At 36.5% G+C, this 16,372-nt stretch overlaps 1 protein-coding gene across 2 annotated transcripts in view; it reads right to left on the bottom strand.

Annotated features, from left to right (window-relative positions):
- Positions 1–16,372, bottom strand: part of NRG3 (neuregulin 3) — a 395,586-nt gene that overhangs the window by 186,585 nt on the left and 192,629 nt on the right. The window lies entirely within an intron of this gene.

Below are 16,372 nucleotides of genomic sequence, written 5' to 3'. Positions count from 1 at the left end.
AGCCTGCCTGTCAAAAATATGCAAGGTAACTTCAATCTGACAGAGAAAAGAGTGAAAAGCAATTAAATTTAAAGCCATTTACTAATCCCAACTTACAAAACCATTAGGGCTGTGTGTGTGAGAGGCAACAATACAAAATCTATTTCCTATTGGTATAGCACAGATGCAGCGGCTGGTGAAGGTACATCTGGGAATTTCAGGCTGAGACACTGTTTTCTTGATCTGTAGTCCCATGAGATCAAGACCTCCCTACAGCAAGCGCTAAATTCCCCAAGAAGGGAATCAAAGCCCCATATTTACATCTAAATAGCAAGAGAGGAGACAAAATGCCAGTCCCAAATTACTTCTGTGCATCTATTGAAGAGACATGGTATTGTTCCTTCTAACAGGACTGATTCTCTGGTTTTCGACAGAAGAGCACGGCACCATCGCAGCAAAGAACACTGTAATATCAACTCCAACAAACCCAAAGGAAAACGCATAAAAATATCAACTACATACATTTAACTTCAAAACTTTTAAAGAAAAATAACACAAGCCTAGTACTTCATTACCATTACAATAGATAATACAGTATTTCCATTGCCTACGTATGCTCAACAGCCTAATCATTTTATGAATCATAACCACAAATCTCATCTGCTTATTAGACCTTTCTGTTATTCCAGCTGAGTATAAATTAAGAGGAGAACTGAACTTCAGTATTCAGTCCTTGTAAACAAAGATATTTATTGCCACCATTACACTAACCAATGCCAACAAACACATCTTCTGTAAGTATGAATCTAAAAAAAAAAAATAAAAATAAGGCCAACCTCCTTGTCTTTCACAAAGTGCTTAAATCCTTTAATAAGGGGTAAGGTCACAATGGTTAAACTTAACAAATTTGTCTCAGGATGAAAAGACAACAGTAATGCATAAGGCACACTTCTAACCTAGCCCAAATGGCTATTCTATACCCAGAAAGGCCAACTCCCTGAGCAGCTCTGCACACTTAAACTCACACCCATGCACGCTGTATTTTCAGGCACAAGCCTTGGCACCATCATCTTTTTTGAAAAGTAGAGCCTGTACTCAATCTACTTCTCTGCCAAAAACGAGTTTTCCAAACTACTGCTACTTACATCTTCAATTTGTTACTTAACAAATGAACACCTGTGGCTGACTTGTCTTATTAGTGATATTTTCTGCCTTGGGCATGTATTATCAAGCATTAGTATAAGATTTTTCACTATTTTTTGGCTTCCAACTATTTTCTCAAGGAACTTAAACATTATCCCTATGAAGGAGAAAAAGGTAAGCAGCTGACCTCCCGCATAACTTGATAATTAAGAAAATCAGTAAATGATTATGCCATATAATCCCTATCTAAGAATCTGTGTCATAACACAAGCTTTATTTTTTATGTCAGCTTTCTCATGCCTTGACAGTGTGTTAGCCTTGTGTAAAATCCTTGAGAGCTAAGAAAAAAATTAGCGAACGCATCCTTAAGTGAAGCAATGTTTTGGTCTAATCTAACCCAAATAACAACATTTGGAATAATTCCACAAGCTCCAAATAAATTCATGAATTCCATTTCTGTCAACACACAGCATTTTTTTTATTTGATGTATGTTTACAACACTAACAAATCAAACTAAACCAGGAGAGAAAGCACAACAAAAAGTCTCTGGAGAACAACAGGAGTATTTTGATGCCTGAAATCCAGCAGATAATAAGATTTACTAGAAACTTCATCCTACAAACATTGTAGTTATCCATCATGCATAATGAATTAACTTTGCATTTCATTAAAAATTCATACAGTCTGTTTTTGACTAACATGTTGCATATATCAGTGCTATCTCATCTATTTTCTTGCATTCTGGAATATTCAGCAGAGCACTACTTACAAAACAGAGGTAGAAATAAAAGTCTTCATAGTGCAGTGCACTAGATTTTTCCATTGTAGAACAAGTTGCTTCCATTCAAACACAGAGAGCTCTGAATTCAGGATTAATATATAGTAAACATGCATCCACATACTAATTATAAACTACTGAGACATAGGGGGCCAGGGTAAAGCAGATTTTTGCTTACCTGCTCAATCATCAAAAACACAGAATACAACATTAAAGAGAATCCTAGATATAAATGTGTAATCCACACTTGAAATCTTGAAAAAAAAAATAATTCTTACTAATAAGAAATTTGAATTCATATTTAAGCATTTGACTCATGAACACTTTTTCATGCATGCAGATAATGAAAAAAATACCTAACAGCCCACATAGCTGTGTTTCCTTATTATTCAGCCATCCTTTTCCATAGAAGCCAGCTGGGACAACAACTGCGTATCACTGATCATGACTACGTTTTTTGAACTCTAACTTGAAAAACAAGAAAGCCCCACAGGGCTAAATGTTCAACATTATTACTGAGATTAAGCTTGGTCTTCGCCCTAGGAGATGATTGACATCAGCGTGACCCAAAGCAGCATTTTGCCTGAAAGGCTTGGCAGATTCAACACTAGCAAATTTCTCATACTGGGGCTTGGTTACTATCTTTTTTTCCCAGACAAACCCATTCCTCTTGAGCCCAGTATAGCATATTATAACAGTACGTAGAGGATTAATTACAAGGGCTCACTTGTCACAGATTTCCCAGATAAATCCATCACTGATGCCTTCTACTTTGAAAGCAGCAGCAATAAAGTATCAGTAATCAATAGCTCTATATTTATTCAGATTCATTTCCTAGGCTAGCTGACAGGCTAGATTAAAAGACTGACCCTTCACAAGTAATGCAGAGAGCTGAATAACTTAACTATCTTACAAATGATGAAGAAAAATTAAGCAGTATTTTACAGCACGTTCTCTAACACTGGCTTTGAGCAACCTCACTTGGCCCTTTAATTCACCTCTTCAGACAGTTCTGGTGTTTGCTTTCTACCCTCTGTAACAAAACATCCTTTACTGCCTGAGAGGCTGCCTTGGTTTATAGCTTTGGGAAGAGGAGCACATCTCAAACAAATCCCCTGTGAATTATTCTTGGGTATGAGAGCATTCCATTATGGATTCACTCTAAGAAACAACATGCTAATTTTAAGGCGTTGTAGAATAGATTTATGTTCCTTGCCATTCTTGCATAGGGTTTTTTTTTTCCTAATCATCACAAGTAACATATAAATCCTGTTTGCTCTAAAAGAGTAAGCAATGAAGTCACTGCACAAAAATACTACAGTAATAACATCTTCAATTTTAAGCATCTACCTTTTTTCCAACCTCTGTTTTTAACTTTTTGCTTTAGTTTTCAACAGGGTATGTTGATAAAAGAAGCCATTTTCCTTAATCATATGGTATTCTTTACCAGTAGGTTTCTTTCTCCCTGTAAATTCCTGTTAGCAACAATTACATCATACAGAACCTGGAAAAACATCTTCTCTAGTACATGTGCAAGGAAGCCACTGACAAAAATCACTCCCCAGGCTATAGGAGGGCTCAGACAAAGCATTTTGCTTGCCCACGGATGAAACCAGTTCAAAAGGTGAAGAATCTAAGGAGTCTTTGTCAGGATGGAGACACATTGAGAAAGCAACTCAAAGCCCCCATAGCTCGCCAGGTAAGAGAAAGAGATATGTGAGGTAAGAAAGAATAAAAAAAAAAAAAAAAAAAAAAAAGAAACCCACACAGGAAAACACATAGGGGTTCCTGGTCCCAGAAAAGTGGGCAATCCTAATATTCCAATATACACATGCCTACTTCTCTGCCCCATTAAAAAATACAGTGATAACTAAACACTTGGGTTATTTCTTAAATTGTCTTGCTGTCAGCTCTACAGATAACTTCAACAACAGATGCTTATCTTTCCTGAACAGAATGATCAAAAAGGTCAAAGTAACCGATAAAGGAAAAAAACCCAAGCATCTTTTTCTCCAGTACTATCCCTCCTTTTTTTCCCCCCAATATTGAATATCATTTGAAACAACGCTGCAATATGGAAATAATGCTTCTTTTTGTGCCCGTTTCAGTAAATCTGTTCTTTATCACTAGATAAATATCAGTAATACATGCTCTGCCGATCAGCTGCAATGTCATGTTCTTCTTGGGACTGGTTGACTTGGGACTCTTTAACAGTTTCATCAGTGAGATACAGACAATGGGATCGAACACACCCTCAACAAGTTTGCTGATGACACCAAGCTGAGCAGTTGACAGACCAGAAGGAAGGGACGCTATCCAAAGGGACCTTGATTAACTCAAAAGGTGTGAATCTGAGAAGGTTCAAAAAAGCAAAGTACAAGGTTTTACACTCGGGTCAGAGTAATCCCAGATGTGTATACAGACTGAGAGAAGAACTCCTCGAGAGCAGCCCTGCTGAGAAGGACTTAATGGTCCTGGCAGATGAAAACCTTAACGTGAGCCAGCACTGCATGCTTGCAGCCAGGAAAGCCACGGTATCATGAGTTTCATAAGAGGGGTGGCTAGAATGGTGATGTAGATAACTGACCCTCTGTACTCTGTCCTCATGAGGCCTCAGCTGAAGAACTGCGTCCATGTCTGAGACCTGCAACAGAGGAATGATGTCGAGCTTTTGACAGGGGTCCAGAGGAAGACCATGAAGATAATCCACGGGCTAGAACACCTCTCCTGTGAAGATAATGAGCTTGTTCAGTCTGGGGAAGAGACATCATTGCAACCTTTCAGTATTTAGAGGGAACTCATAAGCAGGAGTGAAATCAACTTTTTCACGCAGGTAGATAGTGATTGGATAAGGGCAAATGTTTTCAAAAGGAAGAGAGATTTAGATAAGATGTCAGGGCAAAGTTTTTTACTGAGAGTGGTGAGGTGCTGGAACAGAGCGACTGCAGATGCCTAGTCCCTGGACGTGTTCAAGGCCAGGTTAGATGGAACCCTGGATGACCAGATCTGACATTTGATCTAGCACCGTTACTGTGGCTGGGGGGTTGGAACTTGGTCTTTGAGTTCCTTTCCCAAGTCATCCTATGATTCTACAATTCTGCTCAGTACAATTAACTGATTTACTGCATGTAGCTTGAAAGCTACTGCAAACTTGCTAAATTATTTAGAAAGTAAGCAGACCATTGTTCTAATAGGACAAAGATTATAGAGACCCTGGACAATACAGCAAAATAAGTTCAAATGACTTTGCATTATTTTTTGGTTAACAAGTTGATGCTAAAGCAGTTTAGCATGAAAGTAGCACCACATATTTACAGACAACTTTTACTTATATGATTTCACTCAGCACAGAAAAAAATAGTGCTTGAATACAAATCTACATGTTTAGCCACTCAGCCTCCTTTAATTGTTGCTGGCTTATTCTGCATTCTGTTTCCTATGCTGTCTGTATACTAACTCATCAAAATTCTCATTCTCCATTTTTTTTTTCCTCTGGAGTCCTCAAAGCTGATCAGCATATGGTCATCTCAACCTTCCTCATCAGCAGCTATCACAGCCTTCACTGGTAAAGTTGCTGAACTTCTCTAACAGTTTCAGCAAGAGTAAATGTTTGAAATCAATTTTTAGTTGAAAATTAAAGACAACACCAAAAAAATAACAGAAAAAAATCATTTTTAAGACTTGGTCATCCCCGTGAGACCTATAATGAGCTTCAGTCATTACAAAAAAATTTAGGATGAAATCTTCTTTACAAGGAGGGTTGTTAAGCACTGGAATAGGCTCCCCAGGGAGGTGGTTGAGTCTACATCTCTGGATGTGTTTAAAAACCTTTTGGTTGTGGTGCTCAGGGACATGATTTAGCAGAGGGTTAAGAGTCAGGTAGTATGGTTAGTTTGTGGTTGGACTTGATGATCTTTAAGTCTTTTCCCACCTGAGCAATTCTATGTTTCCATGATTCTATTCTGTGAAATGGCACATAAGATTGCTCTCCTCTGGAGTTCTAAAATGGTAGTAGACTCAGTACACCTGAACCTTTTCATTATCTGAATGCTATTGGAAAACACTCATAGAGACACAGAAGGCAGAAAAAGAAAAAAAAAATAAGGGCAGAAGTAAAAGCGCAGCATGATTTCAGTGCAAACTCAGTGCCAAGTTCCACTCCAAAATCTTTAGCCTTACTAAACCACGTGGGTTCTCTTATCTCAAAGAAGGAACTAGAGCATTCTCAGGTCCTTGCCAGGATGATAACAGATATTACCATATTCAGACACAGTAGTATTCAGAAAGCAATATACAGCAGGAACCTGATGAGAGTAGGACAAGTTCTTTCAGATCTAGTGCAGGCAGAAGACTATAATTAAAAATAGAGTATTTCTGCACAGATTACTGCATTTCCTATTTGCATTTCTTTCAAAGCTTGGGACTTGCTGAGTGACATCAGTGCTGTTTTTGTTCATGCTCAGACATTTTTCTAGCAGAATGCTATGATTAATGACCAATCAATACCCAGCACTTCCTTTGGAAGCACTTATTAGTATACTCATAATACCTAGCTGAACTTGAAAGCAGCACATTAAAACTACATTCCATGTTAAATAATTATCTCTAATAAAAAGAACGCACAGTTTAAATTAATTTGCTTTTTACATTCCGCAGACTATTAAAACATACATGTTAAATAAAATATTATGGTTCTGGTCAGAATTAAAGCTGGGTTGAAACTTATGGTACTTTCCAGCAGACAAATTAATGACCTCAGAGCACAAGGATTTTCTGACAACACTTAAGCTTTCATAAATATTGACCTGCTTGTAATTTTTTATTTTAACTTGCTCAGTTGCAAAGCGCAGCACATGACCTAACTCAGTATATTCATAAACCACAAGGAGTGTGTTAAAGAAAATTCTGAACACCATACTAAGAAAATCGTTCCCATGAAAAGCCAAAAGATAGCTAAAAACTATTGCCAAGGAACGTTATAAAATATGTGGTCTTTGAGAGCAGGTCAGACAAGCATCTGTCAGAAGTTACCTGCCTCGATGTCAAACAAGTAACACCTCCAGATTCTGAGTCTAGTTTTCTGTGACACCATTAGATATCTAAAGGGAAAAATCCAACTAATAATGGTATGGCATAGCAAATTTACATTGTAAAAGGCAGATTTGGTTGTTTTTATTCCTCTGATATGCGTTACAAAGATTATATTTTTATTTAGGCCATCAGTTTATTTTAAACAAAGTGATTCTAATAGTATGGTACTGCCCTTATTAATACTAAATCTACATGCTTAACACCAAAGATGCTTAGAAGAAATACAATGATGTTTACTATATAATCATTCTCTTATCACTCATCTTCCAAATCCCTCAGTTCTTCCTTGGTTTTAATGCACATGGACATTAATAATGTCCGGCATTATGATCCATGATTATAGTAAGCCCATAATACAGTAGGAGCTCACATTTGGACTCTGAACAAGTCTGAGATGGGAGAAAAAGAGATCCATCCAACTCAGATGAGCCTTAAAGACAGCGAAAACCTTTAGTACATCTGGTCATTTTTCTATTAGTCAGTAGTAAAATGCAACTTCTATCTCAAAGAACTAAGTCTACAAGACATACAAGTCTTGGCAAGTCAGAAATCAATTTTATATCATAAACAAATACTTAGAACTGATCATACTTCTTTTCCTTTTCCTATTCCTTCCTACAAAAACATTGCTATGTTTTAAAAATTGAAAGAAACAAGGAGCCTTGGGGTTTTTTTGTTTGTGTTTTGCGTTTTGTTTTTGTTTGTTTTTCAGTTGAAAGAGAATAAGATCACAACCTTCCATTCTCAGTTTCCCACAGGTCCATTTTGGATTTTAAAACAATAAACGGAGGGAAAAAAAAAAAAAAAAAAAAAAAGAACTTGCAGACAACAGATAATTAAAAACCATCCAATTCTACCCTGCAAGATCAAGAATCAAGAATGTGGAATATGTTCTTAGTTATGGTATTTTCTACGATTCAGAGTGCGAAGTTTCTACATTATGCCCAAAGTCCCTAAAAATGCCCCTAAAAATGATGCTATTTCCCTTCGTGTTGGACAGCTTTAATATCCACTTTCATGGTTTTCCAGGTAATCAATTTAAGTCTAATTATCCTGGCAACTGTTTGTGTGAGAAATTAAGAACACAAAGAGATGAGAAAAGAACAAATGGCTCCATCTAATCTATTATGCACAAGGAATTTATAACTGAGATTACCTTGACTGAGCAGAGCAGAGAAGTGCTGAGAAATTAAGATGCAGGCAGGTGTAGCATTTGCCAGTTTGTTCACACTAATTATCCAAAACATATTTTAATATGATGCAGAATGGAAATTCCAGTGATCATTCCGCTCTACTATTCCTACTGAAAACTGTCCAGGATAAAAATAAGTACATGGAAGATCAGTTTTTAACATTCAACTTTCAGAGGTGACCAGAATCTTAGTTCCAGATAATGACAAACTCCATTTAGAAGTCGCGCTCTTTACTATTCCAATAATTACATGATTTAGTATAAACTACAAGATCATCTTAAGTGCAATCGTACCGAGGCCTGGGATTAATCTTCCTTTTCCAATATCCATAACACCAAATATCACCCACCAGAAATTGGTTTTCTGCCTTATTTGTATTTTATGTTGTGCTTCACTCAAAATGCAAAAAAAAAAAAAAAACCAACCTTTAAATACTTCATTCCATATGTTTGAAGTGTCTATCAGGACAATACCTATCTTCCTGCTACTTATTTCTGCCCTGGACTACACCAGACACTTATATATTACATATTCCTTATTCTTTTATTCCTTCCAATATTTGAAGGGAGATTGTAAACAGAAGTGGGTATGACTGTTTATGAGGGTGGATAGTGATAGGACAAGGGGAAATGGTTTTAAATTGAGACAGGGGAGGTTTAGGTTAGATATTAAGAGGAAGTTTTTTCACACAGAGGATGGAACAGGAACACTGGAACAGGTTTCCCAAGGAGGTTGTGGATGCCCCATCCCTGGAGGCATTCAAGGCCAGGCTGCACATGGCTCTGGGCAGCCTGGTCTGCTGGCTGGCGACCCTGCACATAGCAGGGGGGTTGAAATTAGATGATTGTTATGTTCTTTTCAACCCCGTGATCTGAAAGATAATTGAAAATTTTCTGAAGATGATCTGCATGCTTTTGCTGTCTGTGAATTGAACTTTATCAAAAAGCATCAGGCGTTAAGGCAAAAAACACAAATGTCTTCCTTCTTTATTGAAATAGTATGCCTTCATAGTTTTGAAGGAGCTGTACTTCTCAGATCTCTCCATTCTCAATCATAGCAGTGCCATTAAGTGACATCACAAGCCTCAATTATCACACATAGAACACTATGAACAGCAAGAATCTAAAGATTCTCCAATACTTCAGTAACCAAAATCCCAGTTGCACAAATTGTGAAGCAATTTACAGACAGTTATTTTCAACTTCAAAATATCTATACTGCTTCCACGAGTTGCAGCTTTGGAAGTGTAAACAGAAACAGTGCTGGAAGGCAGTGACACTTTCCCCTCTTCCATTTTTCACTGAGCTTGCTGACAGCCTGAAGTTCTTTAACTGTTTACTGACAGTACACTCCAATGAGGTCCAACATAATCCAGATAGCAAAAAAGCAGAAGATTTTTAGCTGAATTTTTTAAACCACATTTTTCATATACTCTCAGTCATTTATAGCAGGGGCTTAACCTCTGGAAAAGACTGCATTTAGCTTCCCATCGTCACATATGCTTCCTATTTTAATAGTTTAGCTAATAAGATTACAATGGTACACGACAGCCCTCTCAAGCAGTCAGGTGTTTGACCTCAAATTCGTGTACTGAGAGATGTAAGACTTAAGTTATTACCCACAGCTTGACACTAGCTTACTTGAACTGTGTAATTCTTGTAAAATCTTTTATTTGAAATCTAACAAAGTGGCTGAATGCAAAAACAGAGCAAAAAAAAAAAAAAGTAGTTTTCATTACTACCTTTTCAAAATACCTCTGATTACACTGTTTCTTAATAGATACCACTTCGAGGTTGCTTGAGGAGTTTACCCCTTCCTACTCCATATCAATTCCAAGGCATTTTATTTTCACATTCAAATGGCCAATTCGCTACAATACCAGTAAGAGGTAAAAAGTACATTGATCAGTATACTTACCTCTCTACCATAAATTACATGCAACACTTCATTTACATTTACCTCACATCTACTCTACGTACCTCAGCTTCTGTAACAGTACAAAACCCACTCATTTTTGCCTCACTTCTTCCATTCCTATTTAGGTAGTAAGAATGGTTTTCTTGCAGAGTGAAGAATGGCAGATAGGGCTATTTTTGTTTGCTCCTTCTCAGCTAGATTAAGTCGAAGTACCGGTGGATTACATGTTTGGAAGATAGCATTTTGATACCGTTGATACTTGTTTCTATTTAAATGACTCAATTAATTGTCCAGGGTTTATTTGTTCTCCTAATAAGTTATCTTCCCGCAGACCTTCTGGGACAATGTCTGCAGAAAGCATTAATTTGGAAATGCTCTTGCTTCTTAAGTATTTAAGACACTGGCAAGGATGAGAATTTAAATGAGAGATTTCAGATTTCTGCATTAGGCACTAAAGAAATTTCTTCCTGCCTTAGGGAGGTATAACAAAAACACCACAACCCTAACTCATTTCCAATTTAATTTAGAAGCAGGGTTTCATGGCGGAATATTCACATATTTTAGATTCAAGACAGATCCAATATATCCATACATATTTGCACCCACATTTTCAAGGTTTTCTTTTCAAGGAACGCTTTTTTGTATGCGCTAATGGAAGCAATGCATTCCTCTTTCCATTCACAGGGTTTGAAAAGCAAGGGGAGAATGGGAGGGGAGATAAAAATTTTAATAAATCGATGGAATATTCCCTTGCAGGAGAAGGCTTTCAGCATTTGTTTGAATCATTCCAATTTTCAGAGAACACCTCTTCATTTTGAATTTCCCATTTCCTAATAACCTTCCCTAGGTCACATGCCTTCATTTTCCTTTAAATTAGAAAAAAAAAAAGTCCAGAGAGTTTCCTTACATTTACAAACCAAGATTCTTCAAGGAATTTTGTGCTTTAAACATAATGGACTTGAGTAATTTCTGCTATTGGAGATAGGCTGTATAATCTAGATGTCACTACTGTTAAGTGGCACAAGATATATTTTCAGAAACATGTAAGCACAAACAAACAGTGATAATAATTAAGGCTCTATCAGTATTAAGTGCACTTGCTAACGAGGCCTTTATCTGCTACTGCAGCATTGTCTCTACAGTCTCCCACCTTGTTTCCAATTGAAGAGATCCAAGAATCATTAGCAGCTGCATGACGAATCTGGCTCAACTGCTGAACTGACAATTCCATTTTTCTATCTACCAGAATTCAAGGCTATAGATCAGCACATCCCTCAACCTAATGAAGGGGTCTTGCCAAAATCAAAGGGTGTTGAATCAGGTCTCTTCATTTTCCATAGCTTCAGGAAGTGACAAGTTTACTCTAAGTTCATAGAAATATCTTTAACTTCTACTACTAATAGTTCTAATAGAAACTACATCTTGGGAACTGCCAATACTTCAAAAAAAGAAAAAAAAACTGACAAAGCCTGACAGTTATTATCTGAGAATTAGGAACTCGTGGCTTTACAAAAGGGCAACAAAAAGAAAAACAGGTAGTGGCTATGCTCAGCCATCATCTTTGATTTCCCATCCTTTCTGATAGCTGAAAATGCATTTACATCCATTGTTTCGTATTTTGGACATAAAAAAGGTATTGCAGTTTATCATTCCTCTCTGCTGAGATCAGTTTAAAAATGTCTTTTTTCTTCCTCAATTTCATAACGAGTATCAATTTGAAGAAACTTTCCAAACAGAACAAAATGGACTATTCATTTTATAACAGCATTAAAACCCAGCGCCTTTCACATATTTGAAAGTGACTCAACTTTGTAAGACTTCAATTTGCGAATATATTTCAAGATGGAATTAATTTCTGCAGCACAAGTTAGATGAGATTGAAGAAGGTAAGCATCTGTCAAAAGCAATAATTTAGGGGAAAATCTGTAAATAAAAAGCACTGTAATGGAGTGTTGAGGTTGTTAAATTAATCAATAATTATACTACTTTGACAAGAAGCTTTCTCGAGAGCCTCTATCTTCTGAATATTCAATTATGAAAGCATGAATCAGGTGCTGAATACAACTGTATTTAATGTATCTATCAAATAATATGTTCCTGCACTATTTCACCAGGGAAGGATGTTAACAAATTCTTGAGCTTTTAATTTGTTTATTTTTGTAACACTTGAATCCTGATTAACTAGTTTTAATTAAGTGAGCTCAAATTTTATATGTCAATTACATATGATTCCAGATCAAATGGTAAAAACCATATGAGACTGGGTAAAGACAAAGAAGTATCCCAGGAAACAAGTACAAGTTTCACAGGTCTCTTGAGTTTACATCTACTATTTCATTCTCAGGTTTAGATACCAGACTTCTTCACAGTTCATATCTAAGCAAATTTAAAAGAATGAGGGAGGTACACAGCAGCAAAGCTATGCAAACTACAGTCCTAATTTTCAAGGATAAGGAGCTTGAGAAAGAGTGCACCATTAGTACACTAGTGAGTTTTTATTATTATTATCAGAAAGAAAACAAGTATTTAAAACTAGACCAGAAAGGCATGAGGTATTCCAATGAAGAAAAGCAGTTTCCTAATATTACGAACAAATATGAAATTACACAGCAATACAGGCAGGAACTCATCTGCTTTTCACTGCCCAAGTCTGGACTATGTCAATGCACCTGAGCCCCCGGGATGTACAGATAACATGGAAAATTTTCTGGCAAGAGGTTCTGCCTCCTGACATCTCTCACAGGCCTGAGCTTTGGCAAATATCACAGCCAAGAGGCAAAGAGGATGTTTCACTTGAGCTAACAGAAACAACTGTGCTGCTCAAGGCAACCAAGAGTTCTAACAGTGCTGCCGCATAAGCAAGTGATGCAATCATAATGTAATGTGTTACCTATGCAAAAATGTAATTGCTTAATAGCATCTCATGTACTATTCCAAGTTTGCCTCGGCTTTCCTGAAGTAAACAAGTAAAATCAGCAGCATTTCCAGTTAATGTTTGAGACTGCACAAATATAATCTAGATGTGCTCACAAGCCAATAATTTTCAGTAGCGGTCTGTTGATCACCCTTCACATGTAATGTGTCCTAAGTTACATTTCTACTTCTTTTACTCTCTTGTAGTTGTCCTTCATGTAGTCAGCTTGATGCAACATACGATTTTTTTTATTAAACTAGCCTTGTAATATTGTAATGTAAAAAAAGAGCCTTCCTTAGTTGCTGCCACTCAATAGCGAGTTATTTTCTGCTTTTGCTTTCTCACAGAATAGCTCTGAGAAAGTTTGCTGTGCATAACATAAGACAGAGATAAAAGACAGAGATAACACAAAAGAGGGTTTTTTTTTTTTTTAAAAAAAAAAAAAAAACTAGGTCAGGCTGTAAAAATCTAGAGAAGGAGGCACTGAACTGAAACAAATAATTTTATCATTTCAGATTTTTAACTTATGGTTAAGTGCACATAACATATGCCCTGCTGTTCCAATTACAGCTTGCTTGATACCTTTTATCTTGCTGATTGCACTGACAACTAGTGCTGCACATGGATTACAGCCACCATCATTCCACCAATTAAGCGTAAAACAGAAATATTTAGGTATAAAATTGAGTAAAATCAGCAAGTTCAGAATCAGATGAATGCATGGAAGGTCAACTATCCCACAGAATCTGGAAACTTCTATAGGTACAGTCTGCTAGATTCTCATCAATTAGGAATGACGTTTTCTGAATATTTGTGAATCTATTCTTGCAAATAGATTTCCAACACTGTTGGAAGATGTACTTAAGTTGTACACTGCCTTCTTTATGAAAGAGAAATGAGCAAGAAGAAGAGGCAAAAGGAGTATCTCTCATCCAATGTGTTCTAACAATACGAAGAGTACGTTGGAGTTCATTGCACTCCTAGATTTCTACTGCATACAGTACAGTTCTAATGTATTCTTGTGAAAGAAGCCTTGGACCAAACATCCTCCTTCCCTTCCTTCCCTCAAAAACTTACAGCCAGCCATTCATCCATGAATGTATTTCCAATGGGAACCATTAGTACCATTACTCGATGAGTAATCAGAAAGGAATGAAGAGGCATGAAACTGTAGAAGGCTTAGCTCAGGAATGGGAGGAGAAAACATTAAAAAACACGAAGCAAAAGAGAGACAGTCTTTGAAATAAACTTACACAAAGAATTCTTGTTTCTTCTGGTAAAGACATTTATGTAATATCCAGTTAAATACCTATATATAGGTATTGACAGTCTGCTTGATGTGAGTGTGCGTGCATGTGTGTGTGTATAAATAGCCACAAAAAAACCTCCCTCATCATGCATTTAAATTCTTAAGGCAACAGGAAAAAAATTTCAATGCATGGAGAAGCTAAATATCCAGTCTCCCTACTGTTGACCTACTCTGTCCTTAAAACAAACTTGTATTAAACCATTCACAAAAATAAATACTGGAGTCACACATTTGAAATAACCCAAAATGCACCCAGGATATCTCATTTGCTACTCAGCTGCCATTTCACATCCCTGTATTTTGCTTAAACAGTAATTCATGTGTGTCCCTATACACATACACAGGAATGACTGTACAGCTGCTTAAGTACATCGTTTACTAATAATCTTTCAACACAGCTCAAGTTTTCTGCTACATCAAGGTCTTCTGCCTGCAGCTGTTCCACTTGGCAAATTCCCTTATCAGTAAATTGGTGTCCTCTTCCAGAACAGATGCAAAAATCAAACTCTTAACAAGAATATACAATGCCACTTGATTTTAAGAACGAAGTATCATTTCACATTCTAAGTCCTCGTAATTCTGTATTCAAATGATGTTTTTAATTGCAAAGGGAATTCCATAACCCTTCCATTCTCAGAGAAAATTATTATTATTTTTTTTTCCCCCCTGGAGCATGAGAACAAATCCAGTACATTAACAATGAAGGGTTTTTTTTTCTTGTGTTTGTTTTTAATGAGCATGCTCCAGCTGCTATTTCAGAGCACAATTCTGAGCTACAGATAGAAAACCCCTGTATCCTGCTCACTACAGCCCCAGTTCTGAGAGCCAGTCTGCTATTGAACTAGATACAGGATTTGAAGGTCAAATTAAATGGTTTATCTACAAACTGAACATTGTGAAAATCTGATTCTAAATAAATCGGTCTGAAAGTGATTAGTGACATACATCAGTACCATAAAAGAGATTTCAGACAAGCTGTTCACATGTTCATGCACCTTTAAGGAAAGCACTATAAACATGTAACCACCTTTTAAAATTTAAGATGTGTCCTATTCTGCTATGCTATACTAATTTTTATTTCCATATCTTTTCATGTTGGATGCTTCAAAGTATCCTGTGTAATAATGATGAATTCACAGAGATTGCCCCAGTGTTGGTAACTTGTAGGAGCAATGCAAGTCTGCTACACACCAGAACTAATAAATTCACAGAGGATACCTGTATTTCCCTATGGAAAAATAACACACAAGCAGATGATGAAAAAATCTCACTCCACTGGAAAGAACAAAAACTCAGTATTCTGGCCTACTTAAGGGGAAAAGCCCAGAGGGAAAGCCTCTAGCCATTAGACAGAATGCAGCATTAGAATCACAGCAAATGAACAACAATTTGGCAAAGGCAAACAACAGGGAAAAACAAACTTCAAAGTCAAACAAGAATAAGACAGACTTTTTAATGAGATCTACTCTGCAGATATGCCATCCTAATACAGAGTTTAGTAAAAATTATCTAGTACACAAAGATTATTTAATGAGTTTATCAGACTAATGATTTCTTCTATTCATTACTTGATGGTCATATATATATTCAATTTGAATTTTTCATTTAAAAACATGAACATTTGAGTGGTGTAATTTACGTGTTCATAGTTCATGATGCTTATAAGAAGGAAAAACACACCTGCTTTGAAAAAAAATACCTGCAAATTTCTGTGATGCAAGTTGAAAAGTCATCATTTCTCCACAGTTAAAGACACAATTAAATAAACGTGGCATAATAAAACAGAAAACAAAGAGGGGAAATCACCACTGAAGTATATATAACTGAATGGGAAAAAACAGAACAGAACTTAAAGATTCATTCTAAGAATTTATTATGTCTGTCAGCAGACAGGCGTCAATCTTTCATACTAGGTACAAATCATTTTGTGATTCTCTCCTATCTGAACAACCTTTTGCTTAAGTCCAAAGTGATTCAGTAAAGCTTCTGAGCATTTTAAGTACTTGATAATATTTATATCACACACACACTCACTCTGTATTTGGAC

The sequence above is a fragment of the Lagopus muta genome, chromosome 5 (assembly GCF_023343835.1).
Source record: "Lagopus muta isolate bLagMut1 chromosome 5, bLagMut1 primary, whole genome shotgun sequence".
Classification (NCBI taxonomy): domain Eukaryota; kingdom Metazoa; phylum Chordata; class Aves; order Galliformes; family Phasianidae; genus Lagopus; species Lagopus muta.
This window is presented reverse-complemented; position numbering and strand designations above follow the sequence as displayed.